Here is a 25586-nt window from a genome sequence, read left to right on the forward strand (position 1 = left end):
TATCGTACTACTATGACTGACCCTGTAAAAACAACACCTATCATACTACTATGACTGACCCCGTAAACAACACCTATCACACTACTATATTTGACCCTGTAAAACAACACCTATCATACTACTATGACTGACCCTGTAAAACAACACCTATCATACTACTATGTTTGACCCTGTAAAACAACACCTATCATGCTACTATGACTGACCCTGTAAAACAACACCTATCATACTACTATGACTGACCCTGTAAAACAACACCTATCACACTACTATGACTGACCCTGTAAACAACACCTATCATACTACTATGACTGACCCTGTAAAACAACACCTATCATACTACTATGACTGACCCTGTAAAACAACACCTATCATACTACTATGACTGACCCTGTAAAACAACACCTATCATACTACTATGACTGACCCTGTAAAACAACACCTATCATACTACTATGACTGACCCTGTAAAACAACACCTATCATACTACTATGACTGACCCTGTAAAACAACACCTATCATACTACTATGCTGACCCTGTAAAACAACACCTATCATACTACTATGACTGACCCTGTAAAACAACACCTATCATACTACTATGACTGACCCTGTAAAACAACGCCTATCATACTACTATGACTGACCCTGTAAAACAACACCTATCATACTACTATGACTGACCCTGTAAAACAACACCTATCATACTACTATGATTTGACCCTGTAAAACAACACCTATCATGCTACTATGACTGACCCTGTAAAACAACACCTATCATACTACTATGACTGACCCTGTAAAACAACACCTATCATACTACTATGACTGACCCATGATAAAACAACACCTATCATACTACTATGATTGACCCTGTAAAACAACACCTATCATACTACTATGACTGACCCTAGTAAAACAACACCTATCATGCTACTATGACTGACCCATAATAAAACAAACACCTATCATACTACTATGTCTGACCCTGTAATAAACAAGCACCTATCATACTACTATGTCTGACCCTGTAAAACAACACCTATCATGCTACTATGATGACCCATAAACAACGCAATCAGCTTGCTGCTATATTTGATATAATAAAACCAGCACTAATCATGCTATGTATTTGACCCGCAATGAGCTACTATGTCACATCATGCCACCTGTCATGCTGCTGTGCGACCCGCAATGAGACAGCACGTAATCATACTACTATGACTGACCCTGTAAAACAACACCTATCATACTACTATGACTTGACCCTGTAAAACAACACCTATCATACTACTATGACTGACCCTGTAAAACAACACCTATCATACTACTATGTTGACCCTGTAAAACAACACCTATCATACTACTATGACTGACCCTGTAAAACAACACCTATCATACTACTATGACTGACCCTGTAAAACAACACCTATCATACTACTATGACTGACCTGTAAAACAACACCTATCATACTACTATGACTTGACCCTGTAAAACAACACCTATCATACTACTATGACTGACCCTGTAAAACAACACCTATCATACTACTATGACTGACCCTGTAAAAGCAACACCTATCATACTACTATGACTGACCCTGTAAAACAACACCTATCATACTACTATGACTGACCCTGTAAAACAACACCTATCATACTACTATGACTGACCCTGTAAAACAACACCTATCATACTACTATGATCTGACCCTGTAAAACAACACCTATCATACTACTATGACTGACCCTGTAAAACAACACCTATCATACTACTATGACTGACCCTGTAAAACAACACCTATCACACTACCAAGGACTGACTCTGTAGAACAACACCTATCATATACTACTATGACTGACCCTGTAAAACAACACCTATCAGCACTACTATGACTGACCTGTAAAACAACACCTATCATACTACTATGACTGACCCTGTAAACAACACCTATCATAATACTATGACTGACCCTGTAAAACAACACCTATCATACTACTATGACTGACCCTGTAAAACAACACCTATCATACTACCATGACTGACCCTGTAAAACAACACCTATCATACTACTATGACTGACCCTGTAAAACAACACTATCATACTACTATGACTGACCCTGTAAAACAACACCAATCATACTACTGACCCTGTAAACAACACCTATCATACTACTATGACTGACCGTGTAAACAACACCTATCATACTACTATGATTGACCCTTAAAACAACACCTATCACACTACTATGGCTGACCCTGTAAAACAACACCTATCATACTACATACTAAAACACCTATCACACTACTATGACTGACCTGTAAAACACCTATCATACTACTATGACTGACCCCAAAAACAACACCTATCATACTACTATGGCTGACCCTGTAAAACTGAGACCCATCACACTACTATGACTGACCCTGTAAAACAACACCTATCAATACTACTGTGACTGACCCTGTAAAACAACACCTATCATACTACTAAGTGACTGACCCTGTAAAACAACACCAAGTCATACTACTATACTGACTCCCAAAACAACACCTATCATACTACTATGACTGACCCTGTAAAACAACACCTATCATACTACTATGACTGACCCCGTAAACAAGACCTATCACACTACTATGACTGACCCTGTAAAACAACAATTTTTATGCTCACTATGACTGACCCTGTAAAACAACACCTATCATACTACTATGACTGACCCTGTAAAACAACACCTATCATACTACTATGACTGACCCTGTAAAACAACACCTATCATACTACTATGACTGACCCTGTAAAACAACACCTATCATACTACTATGACTGACCCTGTAAAACAACACCTATCATACTACTATGACTGACCCTGTAAAACAACACCTATCATACTACTATGTCTGACCCTGTAAAGCAACACCTATCACACTACTATGACTGACCCTGTAAAACAACACCTATCATACTACTATGACTGACCCTGTAAAACAACACCTATCATACTACTATGACTGACCCTGTAAAACAACACCTATCATACTACTATGACTGACCCTGTAAAACAACACCTATCATACTACTATGACTGACCCTAGTAAAACAACACCTATCATACTACTATGACTGACCCTGTAAAACAAGCACCTATCATACCACTATGACTGACCCTGTAAAACAACACCTGTCATACTACTATGACTGACCCTGTAAAACAACACCTATCATACTACTATGACTGACCCTGTAAAACAACACCTATCATACTACTATGTCTGACCCTGTAAAACAACACCTATCATACTACTATGACTGACCCTGTAAAACAACACCTATCATACTACTATGACTGACCCTGTAAAACAACACCTATCATACTACTATGACTGACCCTGTAAAACAACACCTATCATACTACTATGACTGACCCTGTAAAACAACACCTATCATGCTACTATGACTGACCCTGTAAAACAACACCTATCATACTACTATGACTGACCCTGTAAAACAACACCTATCATACTACTATGACTGACCCTGTAAAACAACACCTATCATACTACTATGATTGACCCTGTAAAACAACACCTATCATACTACTATGACTGACCCTGTAAAACAACACCTATCATACTACTATGACTGACCCTGTAAAACAACACCTATCATACTACTATGACTGACCCTGTAAACAACACCTATCACACTACTATGACTGACCCTGTAAAACAACACCAATCATACTACTGACCCCCTGTACAACAACACCTATCATACTACTATGACTGACCCCAAACAACACCTATCATACTACTATGACTGACCCTAAACAACACCTATCACACTACTATGACTGACCCTAAACAACACCTATCATACTACTATGACTGACCCTGTAAAACAACACCTATCATACTACTATGACTGACCCAAACAACACCTATCATACTACTATGACTGACCCCAAAACAACACCTATCATACTAATCATACTGGCTGACCCTGTAAAACAAATACTATCATACTACTATGACTGACCCTGTAAACAACACCTATCATACTACTGTGACTGACCCTGTAAAACAACACCTATCATACTACTACTGACTGACCCTCTATCACGCCGATCAAAACAACACCTATCATACTACTATACTGACCCTGTAAAACAACACTCCTCTAAAACCCTGTAACACCTATCATACTACTATGACTGACCCTGTAAAACAAACACCTATCATACTACTGTGACTGACCCCGTAAAACAACACCTATCATACTACTATGACTGACCCTGTAAAATGAACACCCCATCATACTACTATGATTGACCCTGTAAAACAACACCTATCATACTACTATGACTGACCCTGTAAAACAACACCTACTGACTACTATGACTGACCCCGTGAAACAACACCTATCATACTACTACACTGACCCTGTAAAACAACACCTATCATACTACTGACTGACCCTGTAAAACAACACCTATCATACTACTATGACTGACCCTGTAAAACAACACCTATCATACTACTATGTCTGACCCTGTAAAACAACACCTATCACACTACTATGACTGACCCTGTAAAACAACACCTATCATACTACTATGACTGACCCTGTAAAACAACACCTATCATACTACTATGTCTGACCCTGTAAACAACACCTATCACACTACTATGACTGACCCTGTAGAACAACACCTATCATACTACTATGACCGACCCCTGTAAACAACACCTATCACACTACTATGACTGACCCTGAACAACACCTAAAACTAACACTTATCATACTACTATGACTGACCCTGTAAAAACAAACACCTATCATACTACTATGACTGACCCTGTAAAACAACACCTATCATACTGCTATGACTGACCCTGTAAAACAACACCTATCATACATACTATGACTGACCCCGTAAAACAACACTCTATCATACTACTATGACTGACCCCGTAAAAACAAACACCTATCACACTACTATGACTGACCCTGTAAAACACCTATCATACTACTATGACTGGACCCTGTAAAACAACACCTATCATACTACTTCTATGACTGACCCTGTAAACAACACCTATCACACTACTATGACTGACCCTGTAAAAACAACACCTATCATACTACTATGACTGACCCTGTAAAACAACACCTATCATACTACTGACCCTGTAAAACAACACCTATCATACTGCTATGACTGACCCTGTAAAACAACACCTGTCATAATACTGACCCTGTACAACAACACCTATCATACTACTGACCCTGTAAAACAACACCTATCATACTACTATGACTGACCCCTGTAAACAACACCTATCATACTACTATGACTGACCCTAAAACAACACCTATCATACTACTATACTGACCCTGTAAAACAACACCTACATACTACTATGACTGACCCTGTAAACAACACCTATCATACTACTATGACTGACCCCGTAAAACAACACCTATCACACTACTATGACTGACCCTGTAAAACAACACCTATCACACTACTATGACTGACCCTAAACAACACCTATCATACTGCTATGACTGACCCTGTAAAACAACACCTATCACACTACTATGACTGACCCTGTAAAACAACACCTATCATACTACTGACCCTGTAAACAACACCTATCATACTACTATGACTGACCCTGTAAACAACACCTATCATACTTACTATGACTGACCCTGTAAAACAACACCTATCACACTACTATGACTGACCCTGTAAACAACACCTATCATACTACTATGACTGACCCCGTAAAACACCTATCACGGTGTCCCAATGCATCCCGGATCGCGTGTCCCAATGCATCCTGGATCGCGGTGTCCCAATGCATCCCGGATCGCTGGTGTCCCAATGCATCCCGGATCGCGGTGTCCCAATGCATCCCGGATCGCGTGTCCCAATGCATCCCGGGGTGTCCCAATGCATCCCGGATTGTGTCCCAATGCATCCCAGATACGCCGGTGTCCCAATGCATCCGGATCGCGGTGTCCCCAATGCATCCGGATCGCGGTGTCCCAATGCATCCCGGATCGCGGTGTCCCAATGCATCCGGATCAGGTGTCCCAATGCATCCCGGATCGCTGTGTCCCAATGCATCCCGATCAGCGGTGTCCCAATGCATCCGGATCGCGGTGTCCCAATGCATCCGGATCAGCGGTGTCCCAATGCATCCCGGATCGCTGGTGTCCCAATGCATCCCGGATTGCTGGTGTCCCAATGCATCCCGGATTGTGGTGTCCCAATGCATCCCGGATTGCTCCGTCTCCCTCTCTCTGTCTCTCCCTCTCTCTGTCTCCCCTCTCTGTCTCCCTCTCTCTGTCTCCTCTCTCTGTCTCCCTCTCTCTGTCTCCTCTCTCTGTCTCGCTCTCTCTGTCTCGCTCGTGTCTCTCCTCTCTCTGTCTCTCCCTCTCTCTGTCTCTCCCTCTCTCTGTCTCGCTCGTGCTCTCCCTCTCTCTGTCTCTCCCTCTCTGTCTCTCCTCTCTCTTTCTCCTCTTCTGTCTCCCTCTCTCTGTCTCGCCAGTGCTCTCCTCTCTCTGTCTCTCCCTCTCTCTGTCTCTCCCTCTCTCTGTCTCGCTCGTGCTCTCCCTCTCTGTCTCTCCCTCTCTCTGTCTCTCCCTCTCTCTGTCTCCCCTCTCTGTCTCGCTCTCTCTGTCTCGCTCGTGCTCTCCTCTCTCTGTCTCTCCTCTCTCTTTCTCCCTCTCTCTGTCTCCTCTCTCTGTCTCGCTCGTGCTCTCCCTCTCTGTCTCTACCTCTCTCTGTCTATCTCTCTGTCTCTCCTCTCTCTCGCCGTGCTCTCCTCTCTGTCTCTGCCTCTGTCTGTCTACTCCTCTCTCTGTCTCCCCCTCTCTGTCTCTCCCCCTCTCTCTGTCTGCCAGGTTCTCCTCTCTTGGTTCCACTATCTCTGTCTCTCCCTTCGTCTGTCTGCCTGTGTGTCTCCTCTCTGTCCCTTCTCTCGTCTCTCCTCTCTGTCTCCTCTCTCTGTCTCGCTCTTCTCTGTCTCTGGGCCAGGTTTCCTCTCTCTGTCTCTCTCTCTCTTTCTCCCTCTCTCTGTCTCCTCTCTCTGTCTCTCGCCGTGCTCTCCCTCTCTGTCTCTAACTCTCTCTGTCTCCCTCTGTCTCTCCTCTCTCGCTCGTGCTCTCCTCTCTGGGTTCACTCTCTGTCTACCTCTCTGTCTCCTCTTCTGTCTCGCCTCGTGTTTCCTCTCTGTCTCCCCTCTCTGTCTCGCTCGTGCTCTCCCTCTCTCTGTCTCTCCCTCTCTCTGTCTCCTCTCTCTGTCTCGCTCGTGCTCTCCCTCTCTCTGTCTCTCCCTCTCTCTTTCTCCCTCTCTCTGTCTCCCCTCTCTCTGTCTCGCTCGTGCTCTCCCTCTCTCTGTCTCTCCCTCTCTCTGTCTCTCCCTCTCTCTGTCTCGCTCGTGCTCTCCCTCTCTGTCTCTCCCTCTCTCTGTCTCTCCCTCTCTCTGTCTCCCTCTCTCTGTCTCGCTCTCTCTGTCTCGCTCGTGCTCTCCCTCTCTCTGTCTCTCCCTCTCTCTTTCTCCCTCTCTCTGTCTCCCCTCTCTCTGTCTCGCTCGTGCTCTCCCTCTCTGTCTCTACCTCTCTCTGTCTCCCTCTCTCTGTCTCTCCCTCTCTTGCTCGTGCTCTCCCTCTCTGTCTCTGCCTCTCTCTGTCTACCCTCTCTCTGTCTCCCCCTCTCTCTGTCTCGCTCGTGCTCTCCCTCTCTCTGTCTCCCCTCTCTCTGTCTCGCTCGTGCTCTCCCTCTCTCTGTCTCTCCTCTCTCTGTCTCCTCTCTCTGTCTCGCTCACGCTCTCCCTCTCTCTGTCTCTCCTCTCTCTGTCTCCCTCTCTCTGTCTCGCTCGTGTCTCTCCCTCTCTCTGTCTCTCCCTCGCTCTGTCTCTCCCTCTCTCTGTCTCTCCCTCTCTCTGTCTCCCCTCTCTCTGTCTCCGCTCGTGCTCTCCTCTCTCTGTCTCTCTCTGTCTCCCTGTCTCTGTCTCTCTGTCTCTCTCTCTCTCTCTCTCTCTCTCTCTCTCTCTCTCTCTCTCTCTCTCCCTCTCTCTTACTCTCCCTCTCTCTCTCTCTTACTCTCCATCTCTCACTCTCACTCTCTCTCTTTCTCCCTCTCTCTGTCTCTCCCTCTCTCTGTCTCTCTCGGTCTCCCTCTCTCTGTCTCTCCCTCTCTCTCTGTCTCCCTCTCTCTGTCTCTCCCTCTCTCTCTGTCTCTCCCTCTCTCTCTGTCTCTCCCTCTCTCTCTGTCTCCCTCTCTCTGTCTCTCCCTCTCTCGGTCTCCCTGTCTCTGTCTCTCTGTCTCCCTCTCTCTGTCTCTCTCGGTCTCCCTGTCTCTGTCTCCCTCTCTCCGTAATACTGCTATTGACACATAAACAAAAGTGCTAATTAACTGTTAGCGTGAGTTTGAAAAGCTGAATATCTGACATGTTGTTTCTGTATCGCCAGGTGTGCAGAGGCCTAGCCAAACAGACCGAGCTCAATGACTTCCTGCTAGATGTGTCAAAGTAAGTCTGTCTCAATGACTTCCTGCTAGATGTGTCACAGTAAGTCTGTCTCAATGACTTCCTGCCAGATGTGTCAAAGTAAGTCTGTCTCAATGACTTCCTGCTAGATGTGTCACAGTAAGTCTGTCTCAATGACTTCCTGCTAGATGTGTCAAAGTAAGTCTGTCTCAATGACTTCCTGCCAGATGTGTCAAAGTAAGTCTGTCTCAATGACTTCCTGCTAGATGTGTCAAAGTAAGTCTGTCTCAATGACTTCCGTTAGATGTGTCAAAGTAAGTCTGTCTCAATGACTTCCTGCTAGATGTGTCAAGCAGTAAGTCTGTCTCACGACTTCCTGCTAGATGTCAAAGTAAGTCTGTCTCAATGACTTCCTGCCAGATGTGTCAAAGTAAGTCTGTCTCAATGACTTCTGCTAGATGTGTCAAAGTAAGTCTGTCTCAATGACTTCCTGCCAGATGTGTCACAGTAAGTCTGTCTCAATGACTTCCTGCCAGATGTGTCACAGTAAGCTCTGTCTCAATGACTTCCTGCCAGATGTGTCACAGTAAGTCTGTCTCAATGACTTCCTGCTAGATGTGTCACAGTAAGTCTGTCTCAATGACTTCCTGCCAGATGTGTCAAAGTAAGTCTGTCTCAATGACTTCCTGCCAGATGTGTCAAAGTAAGTCTGTCTCAATGACTTCCTGCCAGATGTGTCAAAGTAAGTCTGTCTCAATGACTTCCTGCCAGATGTGTCACAGTAAGTCAATGACTTCGCCAGATCTAAGTCTCAATGACTTCCTGCCAGATGTGTCAAAGTAAGTCTGTCTCAATGACTTCCTGCTAGATGTGTTACTTCATCTTACTTCATTATCATTTATCATCGTTACTTCATTATCATTTATCATCGTTACTTCATTATTATTTATCATTTTTACCCCATTATCATTTATCATCGTTGCCCCATTATCATTTATCATCGTTTGCCCCATTATCATTTATCATCTTTACCCCCATTATCATTTTATCATCTTTACCCCCATTATCATTTATCATCATTAATTCATTATCATTTATCATCTTTACCCCATTATCATTTATCATCTTTACCCCCATTATCATTTATCATCATTACTTCATTATCATTCTCTCTTTTTCTCCAACAGAACGTGTACTTTGACAACATTTTAGATTCTACTTGAACACATAATGGTAGTTTATTTAGTCTATTTAGTCTATTTAGTTTATTTAGTTTATTTAGTCTATTTAGTTTATTTAGTTTATTTAGTCTATTTAGTTTATTTAGTCTATTTAGTCTATTTAGTTTATTTAGTCTATTTAGTTTATTTAGTTTATTTAGTCTATTTAGTTTATTTAGTTTATTTAGTCTATTTAGTCTATTTAGTTTATTTAGTTTATTTAGTTTATTTAGTTTATTTAGTCTATTTAGTTTATTTAGTCTATTTAGTCTATTTAGTTTATTTAGTCTATTTAGTTTATTTAGTCTATTTAGTTTATTTAGTTTATTTAGTCTATTTAGTTTATTTAGTCTATTTAGTTTAATTAGTTTATTTCATGTAAGGCCATTCTGTATTGGTTAATGATTGAAACTAACCGTGGAGTGAATCCTAACTTCCACTTTAAAGACTAAGTCAAATGTTCATTTTTGTCATGCATTGATGTTAATGGAAGTTATATGATTCACCCCCTGTGTACTGTGTGTCTTTCTGTGTGTCTTTCTGTGTACTGTGTGTCTTTCTGTGTGTCTTTCTGTGTACTGTGTGTCTTTCTGTGTGTCTTTCTGTGTACTGTGTGTCTTTCTGTGTACTGTGTGTCTTTCTGTGTGTCTTTCTGTGTACTGTGTGTCTTTCTGTGTGTCTTTCTGTGTACTGTGTGTCTTTCTGTGTGTCTTTCTGTGTACTGTGTGTCTTTCTGTGTGTCTTTCTGTGTACTGTGTGTCTTTCTGTGTGTCTTTCTGTGTACTGTGTGTCTTTCTGTGTGTCTTTCTGTGTACTGTGTGTCTTTCTGTGTGTCTTTCTGTGTACTGTGTGTCTTTCTGTGTGTCTTTCTTGTACTGTGTGTCTTACTGTGTCTTTATGTGTACTATGTGTCTTTCTGTGTACTGTGTGTCTTTCTGTGTAACTTATGTCTTACTGTGTGCTGTGTGTCTTTCTGTGTACTGTGTGTCTTTCTGTGTACTGTGTGTCTTTCTGTGTACTGTGTGTCTTTCTGTGTACTGTTATGTCTTTCTGTGTACTGTTATGTCTTTCTGTGTACTGTGTGTCTTTCTGTGTACTGTGTGTCTTTCTGTGTACTGTGTGTCTTTCTGTGTACTGTGTGTCTTTCTGTGTACTGTTATGTCTTTCTGTGTACTGTGTGTCTTTCTGTGTACTGTGTGTCTTTCTGTGTACTGTTATGTCTTTCTGTGTACTGTGTGTCTTTCTGTGTACTGTGTGTCTTTCTGTGTACTGTGTGTCTTTTCTGTGTACTGTGTGTCTTTCTGTGTACTGTTATGTCTTCTGTGTACTGTGTGTCTTTCTGTGTACTGTGTGTCTTTCTGTGTACTGTTATGTCTTTCTGTGTACTGTGTGTCTTTCTGTGTACTGTGTGTCTTTCTGTGTACTGTTATGTCTTTCTGTGTACTGTGTGTCTTTCTGTGTACTGTGTGTCTTTCTGTGTACTGTCTTTCTGTGTACTGTTATGTCTTTCTGTGTACTGTGTACTGTATTGTGGTGTTGTGTTTCAGATATATGCAAAAACCTGGTGAATGCGGACAGATGTGCACTGTTCCAGGTGGACCACAATAACAATGAACTGTACTCAGACCTGTTCGACATCGGGAGGAGAACGAGGGCAAACCTGTCTTCAGGAAAACTAAAGAGATTAGGTAAGGGTCCTGATCGATTATTTTACTGCTCTGTTGTTGCATGACTGATCTCTATGGTTTATGTTGAGTTGACTTGGGATGTCCGCTCAGAACAATTCCTCTGGCGGGTTGTGTTGAATTGACTAGTGATCATGTGAACGATTCCCTGACAAGGAAACTAGAATCTCTAGAACAAGGAAACTAGAATCTCCAGAACAGGGAAACTAGAATCCCTATAACAGGGAAACTAGAATCTCTAGAACAAGGAAACTAAAATCCCCAGAACAAGGAAAACTAGAATCCCCAGAACAAGGAAACTAGAATCCCTAGAACAGGGAAACTAGAATCTCTAGAACAGGGAAAATAGAATCCCCAGAACAGGGAAACTAGAATCTCTAGAACAGGGAAAAAATAGAATCCCAGAACAAGGAAACTAGAATCCCCAGAACAAGGAAACTAGAATCCCTAGAACAGGGAAACTAGAATCTCTAGAACAGGGGAAAATAGAATCCCCAGAACAGGGAAACTAGAATCTCTAGAACAGGAAACTAGAATCTCTAGAACAGGAAACTAGAATCTCTAGAACAGGGAAACTATAATCTCTAGAACAGGAAACTAGAATCTCTAGAACAGGGAAAATAGAATCCCAGAACAAGGAAACTAGAATCCCTAGAACAGGGAAACTAGAATCTCTAGAACAGGGAAAATAGAATCCCAGAACAGGAAACTAGAATTCTAGAACAGGGAAACTAGAATCCCTAGAACAGGGAACTAGAATCTCTAGAACAGGGAAACTAGAATCCCTAGAACAGGAAAATAGAATCCCCAGAACAAGGAAACTAGAATCCCAGAACAAGGAAACTAGAATCCCTAGAACAGGAAACTAGAATCTCTAGAACAGGGAAAATAGAATCCCCAGAACAAGGAAACTAGAATCCCCAGAACAAGGAAACTAGAATCCCTAGAACAGGGAAACTAGAATCTCTAGAACAGGGAAACTAGAATCCCTAGAACAGGAAACTAGAATCTCTAGAACAGGGAAACTAGAATCCCCAGAACAGGGAAACTAGAATCCCTAGAACAGGGAAACTAGAATCCCTAGAACAGGGAAACTAGAATAGAATCTCTAGAACAGGGAAACTAGAATCCCTAGAACAGGGAAACTAGAATCTCTAGAACAGGGAAACTAGAATCCCTAGAACAGGGAAACTAGAATCTCTAGAACAGGGAAACTAGAATCTATAGAACAGGGAAACTAGAATCTCTAGAACAGGGAAACTAGAATCCCTAGAACAGGGAAACTAGAATCTTCTAGAACAGGGAAACTAGAATCTCTAGAACAGGGAAACTAGAATCTCTAGAACAGGGAAACTAGAATCTCTAGAACAGGGAAACTAGAATCTCCTAGAACAGGGAAACTAGAATCCCTAGAACAGGGAAACTAGAATCCCTAGAACAGGGAAACTAGGAATCTGTAGAACAAGGAAACTAGAATCTCTAGAACAGGGAAACTAAACTAGAATCCCGGGAAACTAGAATCTCTAGAACAGGAAACTAGAATCTCTAGAACTAGAATTCTAGAACGGAAACTAGAATCCCAGGAAACTATAACAGAACAGGAAACTAGAATCCCTAGAACAGGGAAACTAGAATCTCTAGAAGGAAAAAACTAGAATCTCTAGAACAGGGAAAACGAGAATCTGTAGAACAAGGAAACTAGAATTCCAGAACAGGAAACTAGAATCCCTAGAACAGGAAACTAGAATCTGTAGAACAAGGAAACTAGAATCCCCAGAACAGGGAAACTAGAATCCCTAGAACAGGGAAACTAGAATCCCTAGAACAGGAAACTAGAATCTCTGGAACAGGGAAAACTAGAATCTCTAGAACAGGGAAACTAGAATCCCTAGAACAGGGAAACTAGAATCTCTAGAACAGGAAACTAGAATCCCTAGAACAGGGAAACTAGAATCCCTAGAACAGGGAAACTAGAATCTCTAGAACAGGGAAACTAGAATCTCTAGAACAGGAAACTAGAATCCAGAACAGGGAAACTAGAATCTAGAACAGGGAAACTAGAATCTCTAGAACAGGGAAACTAGAATCTCTAGAACAGGGAAACTAGAATCCCTAGAACAGGGAAACTAATCTCTAGAATCTCAGAACAGGGAAACTAGAATATCTAGAACAGGGAAACTAGAATCCCCAGAACAGGAAACTAGAATAACTCTAGAACAGGGAAACTAGAATATCTAGAACAGGGAAACTAGAATCTCTAGAACAGGGAAACTAGAATCTCTAGAACAGGGAAACTAGAATATCTAGAACAGGAAACTAGAATCTCAGAACAGGGAAACAAGAATCCTAGAACAAAAAACAGAATCTTTAGAACACGGAATTATAATTCTTAGAACAGAAATGTCCGTTCCCTGGTTGTAACCTCCAGCTCTTCTGTCTTGTCCTCTTCCAGGTTTTCTATAGAGAAAGGTATAGCGGGCCAAGTGGCACGGACGGGGAGGTCCTTAACATCCCAGACGCCTATGCAGACCCACGCTTTAATAGGTAAAACTCACATTTTACCCTGGCTGCTTCCCAAAGGGCACCCTATTCCCACTACTTTTGACCAGAACCATATAGATAGGTGCCATTTGAGACCCTCCCCTTGTCTACTTTATTTGTGAAACGTGGTAATCCTCAGAGTAGTCCGGTGCTCGCCATTATCCCAGATCTAATTATGCCGTCTTGCCAAGTTCTAATGTCATTGTAGTGCCCAATATTTTCTTAGGTAGTGGCACCGGCTTTTCACATCTAGCTTGTTGTAATACACGTTGTCAGCCTGGGCCTTGATGTAATTTAGTGGAACAAGCCTAATGATTTTTTATTTTATTTTACCTTATTTAACTAGGCAAGTCAGTTAAGAACAAATTCTTATTTTCAATGACGGAACCTAGGAACAGTGGGTTAACTGCCTGTTCAGGGGCAGAACGACAGATTTGTACCTTGTCAGCTCAGGGGTTTGAACTTGCAACCTTCCAGTTACTAGTCCAACGCTCTAACCACTAGACTACCCTGCCGCCCCATCATTAAACACTATTATGGCATTATGTCAAGATGAATTCCTGTTACATTTTAACCCTTCCCACTTCACAGAGAGGTAGACCTCTATACGGGCTACACCACGCCGGAACATCCTATGCATGCCCATCGTTTCCAGGGGGACCGTGATAGGGTCGTACAGATGGTTAACAAGCTGAGTGGAAGTGCCTTCACCAAAACAGACGAGAACAACTTCAAGATGTTTGCCGTCTTCTGTGCTCTAGCCTTGCACTGTGCCAACGTGAGTGTTTTGTGTCAAATTTATATTTTCATGAAAATATATTTTTACTTTGTGTCAGACAAAACAAAATTGAAGGATATTCAGGATATACTCAGGAAAAATTTGAGTTTTTCTTCAATTCAAATCTCAGTTATGAATTGACAATAACTCTGAACTGCACAATGTACAGACACCATGTATCAAGGGCCAATATTAGACACAGTAAAATCATGACTCAGAATGACTAAAGGCCTGACTGTTTAGCTCCGTCTAGTCCCGAAGGCCTGTTGACATCGAACACTGACATGTCTCTGTCGCCCCCAAGACGTTGCTGAGCATCTAGAGTAGGACAGCAAGGCTGTACACAGGCAGACGCTCAAACCCCCCACACCTCCCTTCCTCCACCAGAACAGACGCATCTCCAGCCAGGCAAAATGACTTACCTAAAGGTACACACACACACACACACACACACACACACACACACACACACACACACACACACACACACACACACACCAGAGGCAGGAGGCATGAAATACTGCCCAACATAAATCGTCCCTAGAGACAGGTGGCATGAAAATATTAACGTGGCCATCGACATAAATCGGCTCCTGGGGGTCCAAATGGGAGGAGTGGTTGGGAGGAGAGCGGAAAAGGAGACAGAGGGGCACTAGACCCAACATGGGACACTAAACCATATAGAGGGGCACTTAAACCACACAGGCTCATCGAGGGGCATGGTGACTAGAACCACACAGAGGGGCACTCCACACAGAGGGGCACTAGAACCAAATGGGCACTAGAACCACACAGAGGGGCACTAGAACCACACAGAGGGGCACTTGAGACTTGGGAGGAGAGCAGAGAAAAGGAGACAGAGGGGCACTAGAACCACACAGAGGGGCACAGAACCACACAGAGGGGCACTAGAACCACACAGAGGGGCACTAGAACCACACAGAGGGGCACTAGAACCACACAGAGGGGCACTAGAACCACACAGAGGGACACTAGAACCACACAGAGGGCACTAGAACCACACAGAGGGGCACTAGAACCACACAGAGGAGGGACACTAGAACCACACAGAGGGGCACTAGAACCACAGAGGGACACTAGAACCACACAGAGGGGCAATTGAACCACACAGAGGGGCACTAGAACCACACAGAGGGGCACTAGAACCACAGAGGGGCACAGAACCACAGAGGGGCACTAGAACCACACAGAGGGACACTAGGACCACACAGAACACAGACCACACAGAGGGGCACTAGAACCACACAGAGGGGCACTAGAACCACACAGAGGGGCACTAGAACCACACAGAGGGGCACTAGAACCACACAGAGGGGCACTAGAACCACACAGAGGGGTACTAGAACCACACAGAGGTGTACTAGAACCACACAGAGGGGCACTAGAACCACACAGAGGCACAGAACCACACAGAGGGCACTAGAACCACACAGAGGGGCACTAGAACCACACAGAGGGGCACTAGAACCACACAGAGGGGCACTAGAACCACACAGAGGGGTACTAGAACCACTAGAATACATCATAAGTCAAATCAAAACATTTAGAATGAAGGAACTTTGCTTTAAAACTGCACCATTTTCTCTCAGCCTCAATGCAAAATGTGTAGAACTGCAAGTTAGATGTTTTCAACAACAACAACAAAACATGTTTCAAATGTTTTGCTTTGACCTTACAGGAGGGCCTGAGAGAGAGGAGAGGGAAGAGAGAGGAGAGGGAAGAGGAGAGAGGGGAGAGGGAGGAGAGAGGGGAGAGAGAGGAGAGGGGGAGAGAGAGGAGAGGGAGAGAGGAGAGGGGAGAGGGAAGAGGAGAGAGAGGAGGGGAGAGAGGGAAGAGGAGAGAGGAGAGGGAAGAGGAGAGAGGGGAGAGAGAGGAGAGGGAAGGGAAGAGGAGAGAGGGGGAGAGAGAGGAGAGGGAGAGAGAGAGAGGGAGAGAGAGGAGAGGGAAGAGGGAGAGGGGAGAGAGAGGAGAGGGAAGAGGAGAGAGGAGAGAGGGAGAGGGAGAGGAGAGGGGAGAGGAGGGAGGGAAGAGGAGAGAGGGGAGAGAGAGGAGAGGGAAGAGGACATTTACATTTACATTTAAGTCATTTAGCAGACGCTCTTATCCAGAGCGACTTACAAATTGGTGCATTCACCTTATGACATCCAGTGGAACAGCCACTTTACAATAGTGCATCTAAATCTTTTTTAAGGGGGTGAGAAGGATTACTTTATCCTATCCTAGGTATTCCTTAAAGAGGTGGGGTTTCAGGTGTCTCCGGAAGGTGGTGATTGACTCCGCTGTCCTGGCGTCGGGAGGGAGTTTGTTCCACCATTGGGGGCCAGAGCAGCGAACAGTTTTGACTGGGCTGAGCGGGAACTGTACTTCCTCAGTGGTAGGGAGGCGAGCAGGCCAGAGGTGGATGAACGCAGTGCAGAGGGGAGAGAGAGGAGAGGGAAGAGGAGAGAGGGGAGAGAGAGGGGAGGGAAGAGGAGAGAGGGGAGAGAGAGGAGAGAGAGGGGAGAGAGAGGAGAGGGAAGAGAGAGGGGAGAGAGAGGAGAGGAAGAGGAGAGAGGGGAGAGAGAGGGAGGGAAGAGGAGAGAGGGGAGAGAGAGGAGAGAGAGGGGAGAGAGAGGAGAGGAGAGGGAAGAGGAGAGAGGGGAGAGAGAGGAGAGGGGAAGGAGAGAGGAGAGGGAAGAAGAGGAGGTGGAGGATAAGAGGAGAGAGGCTGAGAGGAGCAGTCAGGAAGGGAGGGGAGAGAGAGAGACTGCTGGGAGAATAGAGGAGGGGAGAGAGAGGAGAGGGAAGCTTTGGTGCGAAGGATGGGGGATCAACACGACTCCCAACGGCAACGCCAAGAGTTTGAAGGACAGTCTGTCTCTCTCTGTCTGTGTGTGTCTGTCTGTCTGTCCAGATGTACCACCGGATCAGGCACTCTGAGTGTATCTACAGGGTAACCATGGAGAAGTTGTCCTACCACAGTATCTGTACTTCAGAGGAGTGGAAGACCCTCACGAAGCTGGACCTTCCTACACCCCTATACAAAGAGATAGAACTGTGAGTGTCTAACCCTAACACCCCTATACAAAGAGATAGAACTGTGAGTGTCTAACCATAACACCCCTATACAAAGAGATAGAACTGTGAGTGTCTAACCATAAGGCCCCTATACAAAGAGATAGAACTGTGAGTGTCTAACCATAAGGCCCCTATACAAAGAGATAGAACTGTGAGTGTCTAACCATAAGGCCCCTATACAAAGAGATAGAACTGTGAGTGTCTAACCATAAGGCCCCTATACAAAGAGATAGAACTGTGAGTGTCTAACCATAAGGCCCCTATACAAAGAGATAATGTCCTCTGACCTACCCAATCCATTGATCTCTCATTGTTCATACACCATAACCTGTCTCTTATCTCCCATTGTTCATACACCATAACCTGTCTCTTATCTCACTCCCATTGTTTATACACCATAACCTGCCTCTTATCTCCCATTGTTCATACACCATAACCTGTCTCTTATCTCCCATTGTTCATACACCATAACCTGTCTCTTATCTCCCATTGTTCATACACCATAACCTGCCTCTTATCTCCCATTGTTCATACACCATAACCTGTCTCTTATCTCCCATTGTTCATACACCATAACCTGTCTCTTATCTCCCATTGTTCATACACCATAACCTGCCTCTTATCTCCCATTGTTCATACACCATAACCTGTCTCTTATCTCCCATTGTTCATACACATAACCTGCCTCTTATCTCCCATTGTTCATACACCATAACCTGTCTCTTATCTCCCATTGTTCATACACCATAACCTGCCTCTTATCTCCCATTGTTCATAGCACCATAACCTGTCTCTTTTCTCCCATTGTTCATACACCATAACCTGCCTATTCTAGTATTCTCATCCTCAGCCATGTTTCTTGGAGCGGACATGGGTTCAACTAGGATTTCTTTCTTCAAACCCATGTCCTGTCTCTTAAGAGAGATAGACCTGACGCCTCAGATCAGGACAGAGAGAGACGGCCCTGACGCAGACAGATAGGAGAGAGACGGCCTGACGCAGACAGACAGGAGAGAGACGGCCCTGACGCAGCCAGACAGGGAGAGAGACGGTCCTGACGCAGACAGACAGGAGAGAGACGGCCCTTGACAGACAGACAGAGAGACGGCCCTGACGCAGACAGACAGGAGAGAGACGGCCCTCACGCAGACAGACAGGAGAGAGACGGTCCTGACGCAGACAGACAGGAGAGAGACGTTCCTGATGCAGACAGACAGGGAGAGAGATTTCCTGATCAGACAGACAGGAGAGAGACGGCCTGACTTAGACAGACAGGAGAGAGATGGCCCTGACGCAGACAGACAGGAGAGAGACGGCCCTGAAGCAGACAGACAGGAGAGAGACGGTCCCTGACGCAGACAGACAGGAGAGAGACGGCCCTGACGCAGACAGACAGGAGAGAGACGGCCCTGACGCAGACAGACAGGAGAGAGACGGCCCTGACGCACAGACAGGGAGAGAGACGGGCCTGACGCACAGACAGGAGAGGAGAGCAGACAGACAGGAGAGAGACCCCTGACGCAGACAGACAGGAGAGAGACGGCCTGACGCAGACAGGACAGGACAGAGAGAGACGGCGTTCCTGACGGCCTCACGCAGACAGACAGGAGAGAGACAGTTCCTGACGCAGACAGACAGGAGACAGAGAGAGATGTCCTGATGCAGACAGACAGGAGAGAGACGGTCCTGACGCAGACAGACAGGAGAGAGACGTTCCTGATGCAGACAGACAGGAGAGAGACGGTCCTGACACAGACAGACAGGAGAGAGACGGTCCTGACGCAGACAGACAGACAGACAGACAGGAAGACGGTCCTGATGCAGACAGGACAGGAGACAGGGAGACGGCCCTGACGCAGACAGACAGGGGAGAGACGTGCCCTGACAGACAGACAGGAGAGAGATGGCCCTGACGCAGACAGACAGGAGAGAGACGGCCCTGAAGCAGACAGACAGGAGAGAGACGGTCCTGACGCAGACAGATAGGAGAGAGACGGCCCTGACGCAGACAGACAGGAGAGAGACGGTCCTGACGCAGACAGACAGGAGAGAGACGGCCCTGACGCAGACAGGAGAGGGCCCTCACGCAGACAGACAGGAGAGAGACAGTCCTGACGCAGACAGACAGGAGAGAGACGTTCCTGATGCAGACAGACAGTGTTCCTGATGCAGACAGACAGGAGAGAGACGGCCCTGACGCAGACAGACAGGAGAGAGACGGTCCTGACGCAGACAGAGAGACAGGGAGGAGAGAGACGTTCCTGACGCAGACAGACAGGAGAGAGACGTTCCTGGCCCTGCAGACAGACAGGACATGCAGACAGACAGAGAGACGGTCCTGACGCAGACAGACAGGAGAGAGACGGCCTGACGCAGACAGACAGGAGAGAGACGTTCCTGACGCAGACAGACAGGAGAGAGACGGCCCTGACACAGACAGACAGGAGAGAGACGGTCCTGGACAGACAGACAGACAGGAGAGAGACGGTCCTGACGCAGACAGACAGGAGAGAGACGGCCCTGACGCAGACAGACAGGAGAGACGGTCCTGACGCAGACAGACAGGGAGAGAGACAGTCCTGACGCAGACAGACAGGAGAGAGACGGGCCCTGACGCAGACAGACAGGAGAGACGGTCCTGACGCAGACAGACAGGAGAGAGACGGTCCTGACGCAGACAGACAGGAGAGAGACGGGCCTGACGCAGACAGACAGGAGAGAGACGTTCCTGAAACGCAGACAGACAGGAGAGAGGTCGGCCCAGACAGACAGACAGGAGAGAGACGGTCTGACGCAGACAGACAGGGAGAGACGTTCTGATGCAGACAGACAGGAGAGAGACGGTCCTGGACGCAGACAGACAGGAGAGACGGTCCCTGACGCAGACAGACAGGAGAGAGACGGGCCTGACGAGGCAGACAGGAGAGAGACGGCCTGACGCAGACAGACAGGAGAGAGACGGCCCTGACGCAGACAGACAGGACAGACGACAGACAGGAGAGAGACGGTCCTGACGCAGACAGACAGGAGAGAGACGGCTCCTGATGCAGACAGACAGGAGAGAGACGTTCCTGACAGACAGACAGACAGGAGAGAGACGTTCGCAGACAGACAGACAGACAGACAGGAGAGAGACGTCCTGACGCAGACAGACAGGAGAGAGACGTTCTGACGCAGACAGACAGACAGGAGAGAGACGGCCTGACGCACAGACAGACAGACAGACAGAGAGAGACGGTCCTGACGCAGGCAGACAGGAGAGAGAGACGGGCCTGACGAGACAGACAGGAGAGAGACGGTCCTGACAGACAGACAGACAGACAGACAGGACAGACAGACAGACAGGAGAGAGAGCCCCTGATGCAGACAGACAGGGGACAGAGACGGCCCTGACGCAGACAGACTGGAGAGAGACGGTCCTGACGCAGACAGACAGGAGCAGACAGACAGGAGAGAGACGGTCCTGACGCAGACAGACAGGAGAGACGACGCCCTGACGCAGACAGACAGGGGAGAGAGAGACGGTCCTGACGCAGACAGACAGGAGAGAGACGGTCCTGATGCAGACAGACAGGAGAGAGACGTTCCTGACGCAGACAGACAGGAGAGAGACAGACAGGAGAGAGACCTGGCGCAGACAGACAGGAGAGAAGACGGTCCTGACGTAGACAGACAGGAGGAGAGAGACGGTCCTGACGCAGACAGACAGGAGAGAGACGGGCCTGACGCAGACAGACAGGAGAGAGACGGTCCTGACACAGACAGACAGACAGACAGACAGACAGACAGACAGACAGACAGGAGAGAGACGGTCCTGACGCAGACAGACAGGAGAGAGACGGTCCCTGACGCAGACAGACAGGAGAGAGACGGTCCTGGCGCAGACAGACAGGAGAGAGACGGCCCTGACGCAGACAGACAGAAGAGAGACGGCCCTGACAGGAGAGAGACAGACAGACAGGAGAGAGACGGTCCTGACGCAGACAGACAGGAGAGAGGCCTGCAGACAGTTCCTGACACAGCAGACAGACAGACAGAGAGACAGATGTTCCTGACACAGACAGACAGGAGAGAGACGGTCCTGAGACAGACAGGGTCGCAGACAGACAGACAGACAGACAGGAGAGAGACGGCCCTGATGCAGACAGACAGGAGAGAGACGGCCCTGACGCAGACAGACAGGAGAGATGACAGGAGAGAGACGGTCCTGACGCAGACAGACAGGGAGAGAGACGGTCCTGATGCAGACAGACAGGAGAGAGACGGCCTGACGCAGACAGACAGGAGAGAGACGGCTCCTGACGCAGACAGACAGGAGAGAGACGGTCCTGACGCAGACAGACAGGAGAGAGACGGCCCTGGACGCAGACAGACAGGGGAGAGAGACGGCCCTGACGCAGACAGACAGGGAGAGAGACGGTCCTGACGCAGACAGACAGGGGAGAGAGACGGTCCTGACGCAGACAGACAGGAGAGACGTTCTGATGCAGACAGACAGGAGAGAGACGTTCCTGACGCAGACAGACAGGAGAGAGCGTTCCTGACAGACAGACAGACAGAGACAGGAGAGAGACGGTCCTGACGCAGACAGACAGGAGAGAGACGGCCCTGACGCAGACAGACAGGAGAGAGACGGTCCTGACGCAGACAGACAGGAGAGAGACGGGCCTGACGCAGACAGGAGAGAGACAGACAGACAGGAGAGAGACGGTCCTGACGCAGACAGACTGACAGACAGGAGAGAGACAGACGGCCCTGACGCGCAGACAGGAGAGAGACAGGAGAGACAGACAGGAGAGAGAGACGCCCTGACGCAGACAGACAGGAGAGAGACGTTCCTGAAGCAGACAGACAGGAGAGAGACGGCCCTGACGCAGACAGACAGGAGAGAGTTCACGGCCCTGACGCAGACAGACAGGAGAGAGACGGTCCTGCAGACGCAGACAGACAGGAGAGAGAACGGCCCTGACGCAGACAGACAGGAGAGAATGGCCAGAGCAGGAAGGAAGGGACCCTGTGCGTGTGCACGCGTGCTTGTTTCAGCCCTGCTGATCTACAGCCAGTCTGACTTTCTCTCCCCCCACACACACACACACACACTGCAGGGCCATCATAAACTAAGAGGCTCCCTCCCTCTTTCTTTCCCTCTCTCTCCTCCCTCCTTCAGGTTTCATTTTGACATTAGTCAGTTTGAGGAGCTGTGGCCGGCTGTCTTTGTTTACATGGTCCACAACTCATGTGGAGAGACCAGGTACGTGAAGGTCATCAGGGAAATTAACTTGGTCAAATAAACCCATAGATTCTACGGGATAAATTTCAATTAGTCATAAATACCCATAGATTCTATAAGATCAATTAATTTAGTCATGTACAGTCATGTACACTGCCGATTTTGCAGGTTTTCCTACTTACAAAGCATGTAGGGGTCTGTAATTTTTATCATAGGTACACTTCAACTGTGAGAGACGGAATCTAAAACAAAAATCCAGAAAATCACATTGTATGATTTTTAAGTAATTAATTTGCATTTTATTGTATACTGTACCCATATATTCTTCGAGACAAATTAACTTAGTCATATATACCCATAGATTCTATAAGAAAATTACTAATATTACTCTCTCCCCCTCTCCATCCTCTCTCCGTCCTCTCTCTCTCTGACCTCTCTCTCACTCTCCGTCCTCTCTCTCTCCGTCCGCTCTCTCTCTCTGTCCGCTCTCTCTCTCCGTCCGCTCTCTCTCTCCGTCCGCTCTCTCTCTCCGTCCTCTCTCTCTCTCTCTGTCCTCTCTCTCTCCTTCCTCTCTCTCTCTCCGTTCTCTCTCTCTCCGTTATCTCTCTCCGTCCACCCTTTCTCTCCCTCTCTCTATCTCTGTCCTCTCTCTCTCCCTCTCCGTCCCCTCTCTCCCTCTCCATCCTCTCTCTCCTCTCCATCCTCTCTCTCTCTCTGTACTCTCTCTCTCTCTCCGTCCTCACCTTCTCCGTCCTCTCACCGTCCTCTCTCTCTCACTCCTCTCCGTCCTCTCTCCGTCCTCTCTCTCTCTCTCTCCCTCTCCGTCCTCTCTCACTCCCTCTCTGTCCTCTCTCTCTCCATCTCCGTCCTCTCTCTCCCTCTCGTCCTCTCTCCCCTCTGTCCTCTCTCTCTCTCCCTCTCCGTCCTCTCTCTCTCCCTCTCCGTCCTCTCTCTCTCTCTCTCTCTCTCCGTCCTCTCTCCGTCCTCTCTCCCTCTCCGTCTGCTCTCCCTCTCCCTCTCCGTCCTCCCTTTCTCTCCCTTTCTCTCTCTCCGTCCTCTCTCTCTCCATCCTCTCTCTGTACTCTCTCTCTCTGTCCTCTCTCCGTCCTCTCCCTCTCCGTCCTCTCTCTCTCCCTCTCCGTCCTCTCTCCATCCTCTCACCCTCTCCGTCCTCTCTCCCTCTCCGTCCTCTCTCCCTCTGTCCCCTCTCTCTCTCTCTCCCTCTCCGTCCTCTCTCTCTCCGACCTCTCACCCTCTCCGTCCTCTCTCTCTCCCTCTCCGTCCTCTCTCTCTCCCTCTCCGTCCTCTCTCCGTCCTCTCACCCTCTCCGTCCTCTCACCCTCTCCGTCCTCTCTCTCTCCTTCCTCTCTCCCTCTCCGTCCTCTCTCTCTCCCTCTCCGTCCTCTCTCTCTCCCTCTCCGTCCTCTCTCTCTCCGTCCTCTCTCTCTCCGTCCTCTCACCCTCTCCGTCCTCTCTCTCTCCCTCTCCGTCCTCTCTCTCTCCGTCCTCTCTCCCTCTCCGTCCTCTCTCCCTCTCCGTCCTCTCTCTCTCCGTCCTCTCACCCTCTCCGTCCTCTCTCCCTCTCCCTCCTTCTAGTTTTGAGCTAGAGAAGTTGTGCAGGTTCACTATGTCTGTGAGGAAGAATTATCGGCGTGTTCCCTACCACAACTGGAAACATGCGGTGAACGTGGCTCACTGTATGTACGCCATACTGCAGAAGACCACCGGCATCTTCACTGAGATAGAGGTCTGTCTGTCTGTCCATCCGTCAGTTTGTCAATAGCATAGTCAAGAGCTAAAATAAAGTAAAGTTTAGAAAGAGGATCCATTCCAATTCAGTCATTTACTTCCTGTTTCCTAAATAGAATGAGGATAGATTCTAAACAGGGTTAATTCTATCAGTAGCTGACTTCCATGTGCACTTGTCCATCCTCTCTCTCTCTGTCCATCCTCTCTCTCTCCCCATCCCCTCTCTCTCTCTCCCCCATCTCCTCTCTCTCTCCCCATCCCCTCTCTCTCTCCCCATCCCCTCTCTCTCTCCCCTCTCTCTCCCCATCCCCTCTCTCTCTCTCTCCATCTCCTCTCTCTCTCCCCATCTCTCTCTCTCTCTCCCCATCCCCTCCTCTCTCCATCCATCCCTCTCTCTCCCCATTCTCTCTCCCCATCCCCTCTCTCTCCCCCCATCCCCCTCTCTCCCCATCTCCTCTCTCTCTCCATCCATCCCCTCTCTCTGTCCATCCTCTCTCTCTCCCATCCCCTCTCTCTCTCTCCCCATCTCCTCTCTCTCTCCCCATCCCCTCTCTCTCTCCCCATCCCTCTCTCTCCCCTCTCTCTCCCCCATCCCCTCTCTCCATCTCCTCTCTCTCTCCCCATCCCCTCTCTCTCTCTCCCCCTCCCCTCTCTCTCTCCATCCATCCCCTCTCTCTCCCCATCCTCTCTCTCCCCATCCCCTCTCTCTCCCCATCCCCTCTCTCTCCCCATCTCCTCTCTCTCTCCATCCATCCCCTCTCTCTCCCCATCCATCCTCTCTCTCCCCATCTCCTC

General features: G+C 47.3%; 1 protein-coding gene and 1 long non-coding RNA gene across 8 annotated transcripts in view; one reads left to right on the forward strand and one right to left on the reverse strand.

Annotated features, from left to right (window-relative positions):
- The window catches only part of LOC127915173 (uncharacterized), a 61014-nt gene extending 55795 nt beyond the window's left edge, over positions 1 to 5219 (reverse strand). For 6 of the 7 annotated variants that reach the window (XR_008090443.1, XR_008090445.1, XR_008090448.1 and 3 more), the window contains exons 1-3: positions 4498 to 4660; positions 3225 to 3409; positions 2927 to 3000 (exon numbers count right to left, since the gene is read on the reverse strand). This is a non-coding gene — a long non-coding RNA (uncharacterized LOC127915173). Of the gene's footprint in view, positions 1 to 2926; positions 3001 to 3224; positions 3410 to 4497; positions 4661 to 5179 lie in introns of those variants that run through there. The other variant, XR_008090450.1, reaches the window with a different exon arrangement.
- Positions 1 to 25586, forward strand: part of pde10a (phosphodiesterase 10A) — a 153851-nt gene that overhangs the window by 115856 nt on the left and 12409 nt on the right.

Source organism: Oncorhynchus keta, chromosome 3, assembly GCF_023373465.1.
Source record: "Oncorhynchus keta strain PuntledgeMale-10-30-2019 chromosome 3, Oket_V2, whole genome shotgun sequence".
Lineage (NCBI taxonomy): Eukaryota > Metazoa > Chordata > Actinopteri > Salmoniformes > Salmonidae > Oncorhynchus > Oncorhynchus keta.